Raw genomic sequence first — 11,385 nt, 5'->3', positions numbered from 1 at the left:
TGTGGCTAGGCCGCCAGTGGGCTGGGAGAGGAGTGGCCACGGTGACAGCGGACACCCGCTGCCCACCGGCCGGTGGTCCAGCCTCCCAGGGCTTCGCGCCGGGAAGCGCGCCCTGCGGCGGGTGTGGCTCCTCTCCCTGGCCTTCCTGCTGGCGCTCATCGCGTCACTGCTCTTCCCCGACTCCCACCACAGCGTGGCCACTCTGCCCTACGTGGGGGCACCCACGGGTGCAGCTGGCGCCCGGACACGCTGGCCCACAGCGCCCCGGCCAGGAGGGGCTCAGTAGCTAGACCTGTGCTGCTGCCGCTGTGTGGGCCAGGCCGGCGCTGCCTATGGGTTTGGCGGCTGCTCGGAGGGTGAGCTTTCCCCTGTCCAAGGCCAGAGAACGTGGGTCTGCCCCCTGATGTCAGAGCTGGTGTTACAGTAATAAGTTTAGTTAGTATAAGATAGTATAATCAAATTTCATTTCTTTATTAGAGTGAATTTTAAACTTTACTTAGAAGTGAAACTTAACTTGTGTGTGTGTGAGACCCTGATAAGTAACTTGTAATGCCCTGCAAGCTAACTCCTGACCAATAACTCCCAGCATGTTAACTCCTGATAAGAAACTTGCAACCTCCTGCGTGTGCATCCTGATAAGCCCAGAAGGCCACCGGAACACACTGGCAAGAGACACTGAAGAAGCCTGTTATAGTAATAAGTTTAGTTAGCATAAAGTAAACTCCATTTTTGTATTAGCATAAGTTAGCATAAAGTAGGCTCACTTTTTATTAGCATAAGTTAGCATAAGTAGACCCCATTTTATTCTTAGACCAAAACTTGTAAACAACTCCAAAAATAAGATGTATGTATGATTGATAAGCTGTGAACATGGTCACAACTTTCCTGCCTGAGTGTATACCTAGATAACAGGGCAGCACCCGTGTATGGCACCCGATATGAGACACTGAAGACACCAAGCTTCAAGGATTTAAGGAGAGCAAATCTGCTGAGGTTCAGACGCTTGTCTGCCCTCCACAGACAGGACGCTCTCCTCCCCCCTGGAAACTGCCGAACTGGGAAACTGCCATTCTTGCTCTGCCTGAGCCCAAACTGCCAGAGGTGCCTCTCTTCGAGTCAAGAGACCGAGCTCATTGCTGCAGCGTATTTCTGACGACCTCCGTGTGTCTCCTCTGTCGGCGAGTGTCTCCGGGTGGCCTGCCAAGGACTGAAACCCATCAGCTCTCTGGTAAATAAACCTGTGTGATTTCTTGCATTGTTTATCTCCTGTGTGTCTCTCTCTCTCTTCTTAGTTTTTGGTTAAGCTCGGCCATATTAATTAATAGTAAGTACCCTCTGACGTTTGTATTGGTATATCCAAATGAAACGCTTTGGGTCACCTGTGCTTACGTTCCTATAGATAATTGGAACAGCTGGTGGCTGGCGTTGCAGCCCCAGGTCAAGCCACTGCAGACAGTGTGGGGCGAGCAGCCACGTCTGGGGACCGACAGGAGTGCTGGCGCCGGCGGGGTGGAGGTGGGGAACGACGGCCAGAGGCGACGAGCACAGCTTCATCACGGGGTGAATCGGCGCGACCGTGGGCTTTGCGCGGGAGGCTGGCAGCTGAACGCCCACCACCTCCCGTGCCCGGCGAGTGCCAAGAACCTGCCCGCGACGTCAGCTGTGCGCGGGTGCCCTCCGAGCCCGGGACCTGCCGCAATCGCCAGCGCTGTGCCCACGGGGCAGACCCAGCCCCACGCCCCAGGAAGGCCTTCCTTCCAGTGGACAAAGGTCCAGACCTACAGCCCGCCTTCGTCAGGTGCATCCACGCAGGTGCGCCCGCACCGCGCAGTCCCCTTCCGCAGGGCGGCCCGCGTCCGGAGGTGAAGGTGTCCGGGTGGGGCCGGCCGCCGGGGCCACGGGCACCACTCCCGGGAGGACGGCCGGGCGGCGTGCGGACGCCGACCTGTGGGCGCACGTCCTCCACAGGCCGGCACGGCGGGCGGGCGGGAGGCCGAGAAAGCTCCGAGCGCGCAGTCTCCGAGACGCCGGCTGCTGTCTGGACCAATCACGCTGCAGCCTAGGCCAGCGCCGAGGTTTCCTGCCAATCACAAGACGCTGGGGCCTGGCACCAATCAACGCTGCAGTCGGGCGGAGCCTGTGTGTCTCTCAGCCAATCATGCCGCTCAACTCCGTGAGTCACCTCCGACTGTGGGCTGTCTCCTCCAATCAGTGGCCGTCAGAGGCAAACTCTCGGGGGTAGGATTTTGTTTCTTGCTTTTTACGGCGCGGAGGTGGCTTCTAGCCCGAGAAGGACCTTCCTGGCCCCGTCGAGCTGTTACGGTCGCTGGCGGCCCGACCCCGCCAGGCACCCCCGCCCCTAAGAAACCACCCGGAAGGAAACGGAGGCGAGGGCCGGCGCCGGGCTCGGCTTCCCTCCGGTCCGGGCCGGTCCGGTGGCCGCGGTGGCCGGCCGAGGAGGATCCAGAGCCTCCCCGCTGCTCCTGCCCCCGCGGGACTGCAGGCCCCGCGTTCCTTTCCGGGCGAGGCGTGATGGGTGAGTGTCCACCCACCAAGAGGTGCCCTCCGCCCGCTCCACCTTGGCCGCCCTGTAGGATGGCCTTTCTGGCCCGGGCGTGGAGGGCTCCCCAGGAGGCGGACTGTGTTCACCCCTGCTCGGGCAGAACCGCCAGGGCCCGCCTCTGGGACTGAGGGAATGGCGGGGACAGGGAAGCCCCGCACAGCAAGCGTGAAGGGCTGCTCACTCCCTTGTGCCCTCGGCCCTCCTCTTCACTCACCTTCAGTGTCTCCTGAGAGCCTGGCCGGTCTACCTGCTCTGGGGTCGGTTGGGGCACTGCTGCTTTACTTGTTCTCTCTCTCTCTCTCTCTCTCTCTCTTTCTCTCTCTCTCTCCTCTCTCATACACACACACACCCCTTTGGCTGGCTCAAGATATAGGGAGCCACACGTGGGAAAAAAGACTGGAGAGGGGAACCCGACACCATCACCACAGAGAAGTAGGACTGCTCTTGCTTGGGAGTGCAGTTTGCTTTGGGCGCATAATGTAGTCAGCCTGAAGCTACCAGGTTCTTTAAAAATTCTAAGCTGGCCGTGGAAATAGCTGGCAGCCTCGCCCAGGAGGAGTCGCTTGCACTTCTGCATGTCTCCTCCCTGCCCCTGAGTCCTTCCCACCCCCCACCCCCACCTCCTGTACTAATTAACTTTCCATTTCCAGCTCTGGAATAGGCGAGGAAGCTGGCAGCCAGGGATTACAACTGGAAGCTACTTGCATGAGCTAAACCCAGCTCAGTCCCTACAGGAAGCTGCTGATGGCATTTACCCTTCAAGGTTGGGGACGTTTAGGAGGGAAAGAGCTTCTGTGAAGCTTCCAAACACTAAAAGGACCCCACTGTCCAGCAGTGACCACACAAATACACCCTCCTCAGTGAGCTGGCACCAAGCAGCCTCCTGGCCATTGGAGTAGCTCCTGCAGCTGGCTGGGGGAACAGATCCAGGGGAGTTTGGGGAGGCACTTGGCACACCCCAAAATTTAATATATTGAGAATTTAGTTTGAGACTGTTTCTTCCTCATTGCAAAAGTAGGTGGAATGAAAAATGGGGTGGATTTGGGGGGCCTTTGGTGGATTGCCTCTCAGAGCCTCCCCCAAATATTAGAGAGCCAAGGCACCAGCAGCCATTCTTGCTGGTCTCATCTCAATGCTTCCTGAGTGGCTGTTCTGAGTGTTTAAAGCATGAAAAAAAAAAATAGTTATGCCAAACAGCACTGAACAAAACAATTATTTCTTTTTTTGTTTTGTTTAAAACAATAAATACCCATTCTAAAAGAGGTAGGTCCAGCCCAGATCTCTTTTTCTGCAATAGTTTTTTTATTTTTATTTTCTTTTTTATTGAATTTACTAGAGGCCTGGTGCACGAAATTCGTGCACTCGGGGAGGGGAGGTCCTCTCTAAGTCCAGGAGCCCTTAGGCCAACTCCCCGCATCAGTTGGACATCCCCAGTGCTGCTGCCACTGCCGCTGCGCTCGCCAGCCATGAGCCCGGCTTCTGGCTGAGCAGTGCTTCCCCCGTGGGAGTGCACTGACCACTAGAGTGCAGCTCCTGTGTTGAGCATCTGCCCCCTGGTGGTCAGTGCGTGTCATAGAGAGACCGGTCCTTCGACCGTTTGGTCGATTTGCATATTAGCCTTTTATTATATAGGATTGGGGTGACATTGGTTAATAAAATTATATATGTTTCAGGTGTATAAGTCTATAATACATCATCTGAATATTGTATCTTGTTTTCTTATTTAAACAAATGTGTTTTTCTTTGCTTTTTTATGAACTAAAAAGAATGAAAACACTAAAAAAAAGAATCAGAGGTAAAAAATATAATAACTGAAATGAAAAATAAACTAGAAGCAATCAATAGCAGATTAGATTATACAGAAGAACATATTAGCAACCTGGAAGATAGAGTAGTGGAAATCACTAAAACAGAACAGCAAAAAGGTGAAAGAATAATAATGAAAATGAGGGCAGTTCAAGGGACTGCTGGGACAACATCAAAAAACTAACATTCACATTATAGGCATTCCAGAAAAAAAAAAAGAACAAAAGGGGCAGGGGTAGACAGTTTAATTGAAGAAATAATGGTTGAAAACTTTCCCAACCCGGGTAAGAAAACCCAGGTCCAGGATGCACAGAGAGTTCCAAACAAGAGGAATCCAACAAGACTCAAACCAAGACATATTGCAATTAAAATGGCAAAAGGTAAAGAGACCATCTTAAAGGGAGCAAGAGAAAAACATCTAGTCAAAAACAAAGGAAACCCCATAAGGCTTTCAGCTGATTTCTCTACAGAAACTTTATAGGCCAGAAGGGAGTGGCGGGTTATATTTAAAGTGCTGAAAGAAAGGAACCTACAACCTAGAATACTCTGTTCAGAACTGAAGGAGAGAGAAAGAGTTCCACAGATTAGCAAAACTCAAGGAGTTCATCACCACTAAACTGGCTTTACAAAAACATGCTTAGGGTTTTCAGCGGAAAAGGTCATAACCAGAAATAAGAGAATATATGAGACAATTCTGTTTGCTCCACATCCACCCAACAGGTATCATCAGGCTCTGAAGGTAGATTGCCACAGCAGCTATTCCAGTGATTCCCTTCATAACTGGACTAACTGTTGGTGCTGTTCTTGCCATGTGCCACTGCCCTTTGGCAAGAGTGAGTCCAGAGTTTCTCTGGCCAGGAGCCTTCCCTGAGTGCTTACCTTGGTGGAGCTTGTTATTACCAAGGCTGGGTTTTCTCTGGCGCCAGTTATTTACCAGGACTCACAGTTTCCTTACGGCTGGTAAAATACCTGCTCGTTTGGGAAATCATAGTATCTGTACCATGGGCCCTCAGATCACTCACATCCAAACATTACTTTTTACCCAACCAATGAATGCACTAAATACCTGCTTCAGTACTGGCAGGCTGCCATCCAGACAAAGTGTACCATTTTCTGTTCCTGCTCAATGGGAACATGCCTTGGCTACAATCAATGAAAATCTTTTCAGTTTTTTCCAGGCTGGTACTGGAAGTGGTATTTTGTGCTTATTTATATTGATCTGACTTTTAGTGAGGTTGAACTTTTTTATATATAGAGAGAGAGTATATCCACCTCTTGTATTTCTTCTTTTGTGAATTGGCTGTTCATTTATTTGACTCATTTTTCTGTTTGGAGACTTTTGTTGATTAATTTTTATAACAGTTTTACTAAGATTTTCACTTACTGTACAATTCATCCTTTGAAAATATACAATTCAGTGGTTTTTAGTATATTCACAGAGTTCTGCAACCATCACAATATCTACTTCCAAAGCATTTTCATTATCCCAAATAGAAACCCACTGCCCATTAGGAGTCACTCTGTCTCCACCAGCCAGAAAAACACTTTCTATCTTTATGGATTCATCTATTCTGGGCATTTCATATAAATGGAATCAGGAAAGAAAGAAAAAAGAAAATACATGAAAAGAAAAACCTCACCAGTAAAGGCAAATCTATCTATCTATATAAAAAGCCAATAACCAGAATGACCGGTCACTATGATGCCCACTGTGGGCAGCGAATCTGCCCAATGGGGGATGGGCCCGGCACGCCAACCCCCCGAGGCCCTTCCCCCCAGCAGCTTTGCCCCCGATCGGCCCGCCCCACCCTGATTGGCCCACAGCCCCTCCCCCCAGCCAGCCCCACTCCTGGTTGCCCCTCCACCCCAATAGGGGGCGGGGCTGGCCGGACAACCTCCTGCAGCCCCTCCCCCTGGACAGCCCCACCCCCGATCGGCCCCCTCCCACACCAATTGGGGGTGGGGCTGGTCAGCCAAACTCCCATGGCCCCTCCCCCAGCTGCTGACCCCCAATCGCTCCCCCCCCAATTGCCTGAGGCCCCTCCCCCCAGCCAGCCCAGCCCTGATCAGGCCCAATCAAGATGGGCCAGCTGGCCAACCTCCCGCCATTTCCTTCTCCCAACAGGCCCGGCCCTGATCTGCCCTGATTGGGGCTGGCCAGCCAGACCCCACCTGTGCACGAATTCGTGCACTGGCCTCTCGTATATGAAAACCACAGTGAATCAGACACTTAAAAGACTAGTATGGAGATTAAAAGACAAAGGAGCAAAACCAATAACTACAATAAGTAGCTAGGGGATACATAAAACAAAAACATCTAAAATATAACATTAGAAACATCTTTTAATTCAGTAGAACCTTTGCTGTGCCATCTGGTGGACACACTGCCCTCTTGGGATCAAAGTCCTCAAAATGAGAGGCCAACATTACCAAAATGGAAAGCAAGTGTATAATAATAAAAGCATAATATGCTAATTAGACTGGATGGCCGAACAGCGGAACGATCATCTGGACAACCTTCTGGACAAAGCTGGGGCTGCGAGGGCTAAGCCCCTTGCACGAATTTTGTGCATCTGACCTCTAGTGTTCTATAAAAGAGTTATCCTATATAATAAAAGAGAAACATGCAAATTAGCCGTCCCTCTGCTATACTCAAGCCACGCCCACTGGCCAATTCGAGTGATTATGCAAATTATCTGACAAAGATGGCAGTTAATTTGCATACACAGGTGTCAAGCACCCCAGGAGGCGACGGTGGCCATGGCCATGGGCTCCCAGGACCTTCCCCGGCCCCAGGAGGTGAGGCCGTAGCCAAACCCGCGGGCTCCCAGGACTTTCGCCAGTTGGGGAGGCGCAGCCGCCCGTGCCTAGCCATGCCCGCAGACTCCCAGGACCTTTTCAGTGGAGAGCAGGAGGTTTGGAGGACTTGGCAGAGCAGGAGACCACTGGACATAGAGCAGAGTGAGAGAGAGGGCAGCTTGGAGGGTGCAGCTCCCTCTGTCACCCCAGCTTCCTCATCACAGCTGTGGAAACTGACAGCAGGGAGGAGGAAGTCCCAACCCCACAGAATCAGCCAGAATCAGCCATTGGTCAGACAGCTCTCAGCGGCCTAATAGCCAGGACTCACATTCACCTGCATCTCAGACCATGACAGCAGAGAGGTGGGACTATGTCTAAAGAACAACTGTTGATACAATGTAGCTCTGCAGCCGAAAGATGCCGGCATTATCAACAGAAAGTGTCTGCAGAGCAGCATGCGTCTGATCTTGAAAGAAAGTGGCGCCTGTGACAGGATGTATGTGAACATCAGCTACTGGAAAAATGTCACTCTGATGCCGAAAAACACCGGTGTTATCAACAGAAAATGTCTAAAGACCTTTGAAGTTGAAAGAAGGCTGTGGCGACGACAGAATACGTCGAGCGAACAGTCATCAACAAGTACTACCAATACTGGTAGGAGCTGCCTTCTCAGCGAAAATGGAGTACATGAGGATGCAATCCTTGAACATAGTTGTGGTGAAATGACTGTTCGATGTGAATTATGCCTATCACTAAATTTCTTGGATGAAAAACCATCCAATGGGAAATTTACTCAATGTTGTAGCAAAGGGAAAGTCTGTCCAAATGATATACATTTTCCAGATTACCCGGCGTATTTAAAAAGATTAATGACAAACGTAGATTCTGACAGTAAAAATTTCATGGAAAATATTTGTTCCATAAATAGTTCTTTTGCTTTTGCTTCCATGGGTTCAAATATTGCATCACCATCAGGATATGGGCCATACTGTTTTAGAATACATGGACCAGTTTATCACCGTACTGGAACTTTATATCCTTCGGATGGTGTTTCTCAGAAGTTTGCTTAACTCTATATTTTGGATACAGCTGAAGTTACAAGTAGAAGATTAGCAATGTCAGAAACCAGGGCTGCTCAGAAAGACTCATGATCAACATCAACAACCTCATGCATGAAATCAATGAATTAACAAAATCGTACAAGATGCTACATGAGGTAGAAAAGGAAGCCCAATCTGAAGCAGCAGCAAAAGGTATTGCTCCCACAGAAGTAACAATGGTGATTTAATACAATCGTAACAGTGACCTGGGTAGATATAATTCTCCCCGTGTAACCAAGGTTGCTGTCATATTCAGAAACAAAGATGGAGAACCTCCTTTTGAAAGGGACTTGCTCATTCATTGTAAACCAGAACCCAATAATCCAAATGCCACTAACATGAAACAAATCAATATCCTGTTTCCTACATTAGATGCAATGACATATCCTATTCTTTTTCCACATGGTGAAAAAGGCTGGGAAACAGATATTGCATTAAGACTCAGAGATAACAGTGTAATCGACAATAATACTAGACAAAATGTAAGGACACGAGTCACACAAATGCAGTATTGTGGATTTCATCTCTTTGTGCGGGACACGTTCAATCCTATTTTAAATGCAGGAAAATTAACTCAACAGTTTATCGTGGATTCATATTAAAAAATGGAGGCCAACCAGATAAATTTCATCAAAGCAAACCAATCTAAGTTGAGAGTTGAAAAGTATAGTGGTTTGATGGATTATCTCACATCTAGATCTGAAAAGGACAGTGTGCCAATTGGTAAGATGATAATACTTCCATCATCTTTTGAGGGTAGTCCCAGAAATATGCAGTAGCAATATCAGGATGCTATGGCAATTGTAACAAGATATGGCAAGCCCAATTTTTTAAAAAATATATATATTTTATTGATTTTTTACAGAGAGGAAGGGAGAGGGATAGAGAGTTAGAAACATCAATGAGAGAGAAACATCAATCAGCTGCCTCCTGCAAACTCCCCACTGGGGATGTGCCCACAACCAAGGTACATGCCCTTGACCGGAATCGAACCGGGGACCCTTGAGTCCGCAGGCCGATGCTCTATCCACTGAGCCAAACTGGTTAGGGCAAGCCCGATTTATTCATAACCATGACATGCAACCCCAAATGGGCAGATATTGCAAACAATTTACAACGCTGGCAAAAGTTGAAAACAGACCTGACTTGGTAGCCATATTTTTTAATATTAAGCTGAATGCTCTTTTAAATGATATCTGTAAATTCCATTTATTTGGCAAAGTAATAGCTAAAATTCATGTCATTGAATTTCAGAAACACAGACTGCCTCATACTCACATATTATTGATATTAGATAGTGAGTCCAAATTACATTCCTCTAATTAATTCCCTTTCAATGTGCATGAATTTCATGCACTGGGCTACTAGTCTATATATAAAAGGCTAATATGCAAAGTGTCCCCTTGGGAGTTCGACTGGGAGTTCAATCACTCGCTATGATGTGCGCTGACCACCAGGGGGCAGTGCGGAATGAAGGAAGGCCCCAGCCAGCAGCTGGCAGCCGGGGGAGGCCCTGATTGGCCCTGATTGCCAGCCAGGCCTAGGGACCCTACCCATGCACAAATTTCATGCATCAGGCCTCTAGTTCTATCTAATAAAAGAGTAGTATGCAAATTAACCACCACTCCATCACAAAGATGGTGGTGCCCAGTCCCCTCAGCCCACCACTGATGTGTCCAGGCCTGTTGGCCAGGCAGGTGGCGGGGGAGGCAGGGGGAGGGACTGAGTGGTGAGGCTGCTGGAGTGTCTGGGCCTGTCATCCAGCCTGGGGCTGCAGGGGCAAGTAGCAAGGCACAATCCGCCCACTCTGGCGGCCAATCCAGCCTCACTGCTCCACTGCCGATGGAGTGTCTGGAAGCAGGGGACACGGGAGCAGAGCCAAGGCGGCAGACACGGGAGGGAGCGAGGCAACAGAGAAGGGCAGGCTTCGCTCCCTTCTTTGCTTCGCTCTGGCCGCAGGAAGCCCTATTCTTGCAGGAATCTTCCTGTAACAGGCCTCTAGTTAGGTATAATAGTGAGAGAATCCACTACCACTTTTACCATTTGATTCCCAAATTATATCTCCTGGACATGGGGGAGACAGCACCATATAATGGTCTCTAATTCAGAGAATATGCCATGTGCTTTAAGACAGAACTCTATTCTTTTAGGGTGTTATCTCCCATTTAGCACTGTAACTGAGCTTGCAGGAAGTCATTTCTCCATTTAACTAAGCCAGCCTCTTCTGAGTGATGTGTGATGTGATAAGATCAGTTAATTCAATAAGGGTGATCTCATTGCTTTATTTCCTTTGCAGTGAAATGAGTACATTGATCAGAAGCAATGCTATGTTAAAATGCCATAGGGGTAGATCAGTGATTTTGTGAGTCTATGAATGTTTTTGTCAGAAATATTAGGAATAGCCCTGACCGGTTTGGCTCAGTGGATAGAGCGTTGGCCTGCGGACTGATGAGTCCCAGGTTCGATTCCGGTCAAGGGCATGTACCTTGGTTACTTTGGTAGTTGAATCGATGTTTCTAACTCTCTATCCCTCTCCCTTCTTCTCTGTTAAAAAAATAAACACAATATACTTTTAAAAAAAGAAATATTAGGAATAGAGAAGGCAAATATATATGCAGAATATTTATTTATTCTAGTAAGGATGAATCTCTGCCCCTTCCATAATAACCTCCCATTAAGTTGCTTCCCTAGAGACTGGTGAAGCAGGAACTAAATGTTGGTCTCTGCTGTTGGTAGATTAGACATTAAGCTGTATCATTGATAAAAGTAAGGCCATGCTGTTGAGTCCATGTATAGCTGTCATCTCTGCCGCCACAGCTATTTTGTTCATGGACCCACTGAAGAAACCCTGGTGTGGGTGGGGATATCCAAAGAGCACATCATTTTGTCCACCTGGTTATTAAGAGCCTCCTCTGCAGTAGATACCTATTGGCAAACATCCCCAGGGGACAAAAGTAGCTTCTACATCCTGTGTCCTTTTTAAAAAATATGCATATATGTTTTTATTGATTTTAGAGAGAGGAAGGGAGAAGAAAGAAAAACATCAATGATGAGAGAGAATCATTTGATCGGCTGCTTCCTATATGCCCCCTACTGGAGATCAAGCCTGTAACCCAG

The 11,385-nt window shown here is 48.7% G+C and overlaps 1 protein-coding gene across 1 annotated transcript in view; it reads left to right on the top strand.

Annotated features, from left to right (window-relative positions):
- The first annotated feature begins 2,302 nt into the window (after window positions 1–2,302).
- The window catches only part of MFSD9 (major facilitator superfamily domain containing 9), a 29,421-nt gene continuing 20,338 nt past the window's right edge, over window positions 2,303–11,385 (top strand). Inside the window, exon 1 of the mRNA XM_070429833.1 lies at window positions 2,303–2,536. The gene's annotated coding sequence lies outside the window, so the exon portion shown is untranslated. The remainder of the gene's footprint in view (window positions 2,537–11,385) is intronic.

The sequence above is a fragment of the Myotis yumanensis genome, unplaced genomic scaffold (assembly GCF_028538775.1).
Source record: "Myotis yumanensis isolate MYYU_CA2020_CCGP unplaced genomic scaffold, mMyoYum1.0.hap1 SCAF_11, whole genome shotgun sequence".
Lineage (NCBI taxonomy): Eukaryota > Metazoa > Chordata > Mammalia > Chiroptera > Vespertilionidae > Myotis > Myotis yumanensis.
Note: the sequence above shows the minus strand (reverse complement) of the source record. Positions and strands in the feature narration are given on the sequence as shown.